The sequence below is a fragment of the Poecilia reticulata genome, linkage group LG19 (assembly GCF_000633615.1).
Source record: "Poecilia reticulata strain Guanapo linkage group LG19, Guppy_female_1.0+MT, whole genome shotgun sequence".
NCBI lineage: Eukaryota > Metazoa > Chordata > Actinopteri > Cyprinodontiformes > Poeciliidae > Poecilia > Poecilia reticulata.
This window is the reverse complement of record NC_024349.1, coordinates 704032-709738: the sequence shown is the minus strand read 5'-3', so window position 1 is coordinate 709738 and position 5707 is coordinate 704032. Positions and strand designations below refer to the sequence as shown.

Here is a 5707-nt window from a genome sequence, read left to right as displayed (position 1 = left end):
GCCGCACCGCGCCACTCCGCGCCGCGCCACGCCGCGCCTCGGTCTTTCTGATCGAAGCTGCTCTGCAGTTTGGAACCAGGCTGAAGGTCGTTAGCGGTTAGCGAAGCTGCTCTGGATTATTTCAGGAACTCAAAGCGCTGAAAGTAGAACAAGCAGGCAGATGGCGCTTAGCGGTGAAAGCTGTGTGTGTCGTATGATTTATGCATGTTTTTTCTTCCTGCAGGCGATATAATGTAAACATGTTGCACGGAGTATCGTCTAATTGAAGCCCTTCATGTTTAATCTGCGGTGCAGTCGACTTAAACGAGCTTCTGGCTCTCGGTGCCAGAACATTTGTTCCCGTTTCGTTCTCGCCTTTGCTCAGGAGAAATCCCTCACGAAGCTCGAACAACGAGCGCTCGGAGTTTTCCTCTCATTAAAATTGGAAAAGGCTTTTCAGCCTGAGCCGAACGGAGGAGGAGCCGACCGGGCCTCCAGCTGGAGCCGAGTTCCACATCTGGAGACGTCGTCCCGCTTCCCTCAGAGCCTGGAGCTGGTTTATCCAGAACCAGCCTCTCACTGCGGGGCCAACGCCCGCTGGACTCCGTTTGCATCGGCGTGAAGGAGACATGCCGCCCTCAGCAGGTGGCGCTGTGGCCGCGCGGACTTGGTTTAAACTGAAAGCTTGAGTGGTTCTGCACCAGATGAGCCGAGCCACATTAATTTCTGATTAAAATTAGTGAAAAAAGACGAGACGAAGAAGATGATGATGGGAATGGGCGGAGCCGGAGAGAAGAGGAAGGACAGATGGAGGTGACGGAAGAAGAAGAAGAAGAAGTTTGAAAGGCGGAACAAAGACAAACATGTTTTATAACAGAATACATGGTTTGTTTCTAAGTAACCCGACATCTGGGAGAGTTTCAGCACGATTACGTTTGTAGCTTTAAAGGGCCGGCGCGTGTAAAATCATCAAAACCTTAAAATCTGTAACATATTTTAAATCTTTTATGTTTTAACCTCATCAGAAGCAAACCTGAAGTTTTGCTTTGTTTCTTTGAGAAACACTTTAATCACCATGGCAACCATTCAGCTGTCCAAAGCGCCTGGTTGGGCCTAGCCCCGCCTCCAAGGCGCAGCTCCTCCCCCTCTCAGCTCCTCCAGACTAGCCAGCAGCTATTAGCAACCAGCTGCTGAGCTCATTATAGGAGCTGCTGGTAGAAACGCTAAAGGGTTAATAGAGGAGCCATGTTGGAATGACTTCCTGGGGGCGGAGCTTCAGGAAGAGCTGGAGCTTCTTAAAGAGACAGAGGCCCAATTTCAAGATGTTAAATCAGGAACTAAAATTTGATATTTGACATTTACAGTATTTTTATAATGACTGAATGTAACAGTGACGGATTATGCTATATAATTTCACAAAGAGCCTGGAAAACACAGCACTGCCCCTTTAAATCACGTGAAGTTTATTTGTGAAACACATTTCAGCAACAAGGAAGTTCAAAGGGCTTTACATCATAAAAACATCAATTATGAAACAAGATGAAGATTTTAGTGAAAAATGAATCTTCATGCTCAGAAAGGAGTCAGACACAAAGAGTCTGTGAAACAGGAGACGCTGCTGAGTGGGAGGAGAGGAGGAAGAGGGGAAGAGGAGGAGGAGGAGAAGAGGGGAGGAAGAGAGGGAGGAGGAGAAGGAGAGGAGGAAGAGAGGGGAGGAGGAGAAGGAGAGGAGGAAGAGAGGGGAGGAGGAGAAGGAGAGGAGGAAGAGAGGGGAGGAGGAGAAGGAGAGGAGGAGGGGAAAAGGGGAGGAGAAGAAGAAGAGGGGAGGAGGAGAGGAAGAGGAGATGGGAAGAGGAGGAGAGGAGCAGGAGAAGAGGAGGAGAAGAGGAAGAGGAGGAGGAGAGGGGGAGAGGAAGAGGAGAGGGGAAGAGGAGGAAGAGAGGGGAGGAAGAGAGGGGAGGAGGAGAGGGGGAGGAGGAAAGGAGGAGAGGGGGAGGAGGAAAGGAGGAGAGGGGGAGGAGGAAAGGAGGAGAGGGGGAGGAGGAGAGGCAGAGAGAGGAGGAAAGGAGGAAGTTTGAAAGGTGGAACTTATCAGGCATGTTTAATAACAGATGAAATGATTTTTCCTGAATGATTTTCACGTTGAGCTCAGATCAGAAACTCGATTTAATTTTTAATTTTAGTTGCTTTACCTGCAGGACTTGGTCCGTTTTCACGACGGCCTGTGTTTCTGATCCGTTTGGTGTTTCTGATCCGTTTGGTGTTTCTGATCCGTTTGGTGTTTCTGATCCGTTTGGTGTTTCTGATCCGTTTGNGTGTTTCTGATCCGTTTGGTGTTTCTGATCCGTTTGGTGTTTCTGATCCGTTTGGTGTTTCTGATCCGTTTGGTGTTTCTGATCCGTTTGCTGAGTTTGGAGGATTCAACCAGGACGTTCGTAACGGATCAGATGTTGGAACGTCGGGCTGAAGGAGTGATGTCATCGGGTTTCACGCCGGTTGCACATGAGTTGTGTTTTTTTGTTGCGCATGTTTTATTGAGCAGCGCTGCTTCGCTGCAGAGCCGAGGTTTGTTTGTCCAGAACCGCGGCTCGGTGGCGCCGCCGCTAATGGGCCGAGCAGCACCAGAGGCGCTGATGTCATCATCGCCCATCATTCAGCGGAGAAGCTTCTGGATTCAGCCTCATGTCACTAACACTGTAAAAGCTCAACTGCTGCAACTAAGGATGATTTTAGTTGACGATTAATCGATTATTCTGATGATTAATCAGATCAAATATTGGCTGATTTTCCTGATTTTTTTAAATAAACCTTTTTTATACAAAATTAGAAACACATTAAAAATGCAAATTAGCATAATTCATGATTTTTGAAAGGGAAATGAGGATATTGTTGCCTGGAAGTCACTGACATCTTGTTCATTTGTAGCGATTCTGCAGATAAAGCGACATGAGAAAAGCTCAGGCCTTCCTGCTGGACTGGACATCAGTACAGATTAGAACTGATCTGGGGATTATTTTTAGATTAACGGATTAATAATTGGGTGCAAAAAGATGCTTAAAGAGTTTTTTTCTGGATTTGAACCAGATGAAGCTGAAACTATCGATCGAAGAGTTCTGGGTTTAAAAATGTTGATGTTTTTGTGCCGTTTTTTCCTAATTACTGCTCTGAATATGTTGCTCCCTCCCTCTGCACTTATATTGATCCCTAAATTAGTTGATGATTATTTGAGTAATCGATTAATCGCGATGAATCCGATTAATCGTTTGGGCCGTGTTCTGATTTTTGCTCTGGTTCTGTCACCTCGTCCTCTCGTGTTGCTCCACATCCTCTGCTGATTTAAATGTTTGTTGCTTTAATTCCTCGTGGTGAAACAAACGGGTTACAGTTTCCTCCAGTGAAAATCTTCCTTTCTCTGCTGTCTGCAGACGCGTCTGCAGGGTTTCGGTCTGTTTCCTGGTTTCAGGGAGCAGAAACCGGCAGGCGGGGATGGATGGAGAGTTTCTCCCGTAACTCTGGGCAGAGTAAAATAAACCTGCAGGCGAGTTATCCTGGTAAACCAGCAGCTCGTCGCTCCCCGCTGGATTCCACAGCTGCCCGTTTGTTCCCGGGGCTTTCACCGTCTCACCGAGCGAACTGACAGCAGGAAGCATCGGGCCGCTCAGAACCGGGCCGCCGCGGTGGCTCTGAACGGTTCTGCTCTGAACATTTGACCCATTTAGGGGGAGAAATTCTCCAGTTTCCAGCTGAATGTCCCGGTAGGTCAGATTTCCCTGGAGGAACTGGCGGTGAAGGGAGCCCCTGAGGGACAAACCCGTCTGGGACGAGGGACAGCGACGTCGAGTTTTACTGGGCCGTTTCAGATTTTAACACTGAAAAAACGTTTTTAGTAACTGATTGATTTTAGAAGATGTTTATATTTAAATGTTTTTTATGCAGTGGAAGTGGAATAATGTGACCTTTAACCTCGGTTGGACAGGAATCAGTTCATTTAAGCCAGGGCTGTAACGATTAATCGCGATTAATCAGTTATTGAAAAATGTCCATTTGGTGAAAGAGCAGCAGAGTAAAGAAGCAAAAACTGTACAAAAAGGCAAACATTTTCCATTTTGCATAAATAAAATGTTCTTCATCTGAAAATCTACCAGAACGTCTCCAGTGGCAGATTTATCCTCACCTGGTTCTGTAAAAATCTCCTCTGATCACCTTTTGTTAATCAGTTAATCAATAATCCAGATCCAGAGGAGCAGAAAGGTTTTCCTCATGTTGGGACTTTTACACAATAAAACGTTTATTTGGAAAAGGAATTACATTTTGTTTGTTTGCATATTTTAATGTATTTCTAACTTTGGATAAAAGGCCAGCTGGTTAAATGAAACTTCTGCAGAATGACGGGTTTTTTTGTCCGAATAATTGATTAATCGATATATTAATTGATTACTACCGATCGCGTGCAGGACAGAACGTCAGGTGGAGAAAACGACGCAGCAGGGATTTCACCAAGAACTCGCCGTTCCTCCTCAATCTGCCCGGTTCTGCTTCTTGTTTAAAGATTCTCAGATTTTCTCGTCTTTGGCTTCAGGTTTGCATTTCTTGTCCCTTCGCCGCCCTGAGGGACTCCGCATGCAGCTGCTGCTTTCTGGCCCACTTAGTTGCTGTTTCAGACCAGCTGTTTGCTTCTTCTCACATCGCCCAGAACAGCTGCGAGGATCCGTCCCTCCTCCGTTCCTCGCCTACCGTTTTCTGCTCCTGTTTGTTTTTCATTACCTGAAGCATTTAGCCGACTCCATCAATCCGTCTGCGTGGAAACGGGAGGGGAAGTAGCGGCTGCCAGTTTGCATCGCTTTTATTTTTGCTGCTCTGTTTGGGTAGAAAATGAGTTTCATTCTTTGCGTTTGAGCTGAACAAGAAGAAATCCAGCTACACTCTGTTGGACACTAGAGCTGAAACGATTAATCGGATTCATCGTGATTAATCGTTAACTGGAGCATACAGACTTAAGGCCATTTGCTGAAAGAATAACTCACCCACCAGTATTTCAGACAAAACTGTACAAAAAAATAAACATTTTGTATTTAAGATTAAGAAACCTTCTTTGTCTGTAAATCACTTTGATTAATCGATTAATCGTCAGAATAATAGATTAATCGATACCTAAAGTGAGTTTCAGCCCTAAAAATCATCCTGGATTATTTTAAGGTTCTCTGTGTTTGATCCCACGATAACTCATCATGTTTTAATACTCATATTTACCTGGTGATGTAAATCAGCTCCACGTCTTTAACGTCATGTGACCAGGTTGCTTCCCTTTGCTTTGTTTAGACCGTCCAGAGTTCACGTCTCGCTCCGTCTGGACGTTCTCGTCTCCTGTTAACGCGTCTCCTGAAGAGACGTCAGTAGGATGACCGGAGCTCCTCGGAGCGCCCGGATTTCATCCACCTGAACCTCCACCTGATCGGGGGACGTTCAGGTGGAGGTTCGGATGAAATCCACCCGATCCTCCGCCTGTTTCTCCGCCTGATCCTCTGGATGTTTCTCCACCTGTTCCTCCACTTGTTTCTCCACCTGATCCTCCACCTGTTTCTCCACCTGATCCTCTGGATGTTTCTCCACCTGATCCTCCACCTGATCCTCTGGATGTTCCTCCACCTGATCCTCCACCTGATCCTCCACCTGATCCTCTGGATGTTCCTCCACCTGATCCTCCACCTGTTCCTCCACCTGATCCTCC

General features: G+C 46.4%; 1 protein-coding gene and 1 long non-coding RNA gene across 2 annotated transcripts in view; one reads left to right on the top strand and one right to left on the bottom strand.

The window, feature by feature from the left end:
- The window catches only part of snx29 (sorting nexin 29), a 109310-nt gene that overhangs the window by 57814 nt on the left and 45789 nt on the right, over window positions 1-5707 (top strand). The gene's annotated exons all lie outside the window — the stretch shown is intronic.
- The window catches only part of LOC103481023 (uncharacterized), a 4858-nt gene continuing 1201 nt past the window's right edge, over window positions 2051-5707 (bottom strand). The window contains exons 2-3 of the long non-coding RNA XR_536214.2: window positions 5638-5685; window positions 2051-5565 (exon numbers count right to left, since the gene is read on the bottom strand). This is a non-coding gene — a long non-coding RNA (uncharacterized LOC103481023). The remainder of the gene's footprint in view (window positions 5566-5637; window positions 5686-5707) is intronic.